We start from the raw sequence: 842 nt of genomic DNA on the forward strand, positions 1-842 counted from the left end.
GCTGCGGCTACTCACTCTGCATCCCCGACTCGCTGCCTCCCCGCCCTGCCCAGGATTCCTGGGACCCCGGCACCTGAGACCCCGGGACACTTGAGGCCCCGGGACACCTGCGTGGTGCTGTGGAGCCGGCGCGTGACCGTAATGGCCGTGTCCGTGGGAACGCAGGTGGGCGTGCTGGGGTGACGCCCGCGGCGACGCTGCTGAGACGCGCAGCGGGACGCGCGTGCTCAGTGTCGTTGGCAGGGGTGGGGACATGGGGACACAGGCACCACGTACGCTCTGGAGGGACCCGCCACAAGATACCGCCCTCCAAATGTCCCTGGCTGTGGTTAGCGAGCTCCCCAAAGCGACGCCCCCGGACACGGATCGCGCCCGCTGTGCCGCACAGCGCGGGCTCAGGGGCGCGTCCACGTCGCAGGGGACCCGGACTGGACGCTGGGGCCGGGGACTTGCAGCTTTCACAGGCCACGTCCAAGGATGCGCCCGTGACCCGCGGGCCCAAACCCGACACCAATGCAGTGCAGGGCAGTCGCGCGGGGCCCTGCAGGGTCACAGGGCTGTTTGGCGCTCAGCGGCGTAGTCTTTGGGGACCCCCCACCCGGATTCAGCGGCGTAACGCATGCGCAGTGAAGCGGGGCAGCGGCGTGTCCCGCGTGCTGCGTTTTCGCGGCCGTGGCCGAGGTGTCCCGGGCCGTCCCGACACCAACGACCCACTGTCCACGCCATGGAGCCCCCGCGACAGGCCAGGCGCCACCCCCCGGTCAGCCGTGCCACGCATGGGCCATAAATCAGGGTTCCCGCGCCCCTCCCTAGCGCCGGTCACTTCACAGAACTGCGCACAA

The sequence above is a fragment of the Pteropus alecto genome, unplaced genomic scaffold (assembly GCF_000325575.1).
Source record: "Pteropus alecto unplaced genomic scaffold, ASM32557v1 scaffold96, whole genome shotgun sequence".
Taxonomy (NCBI): domain Eukaryota; kingdom Metazoa; phylum Chordata; class Mammalia; order Chiroptera; family Pteropodidae; genus Pteropus; species Pteropus alecto.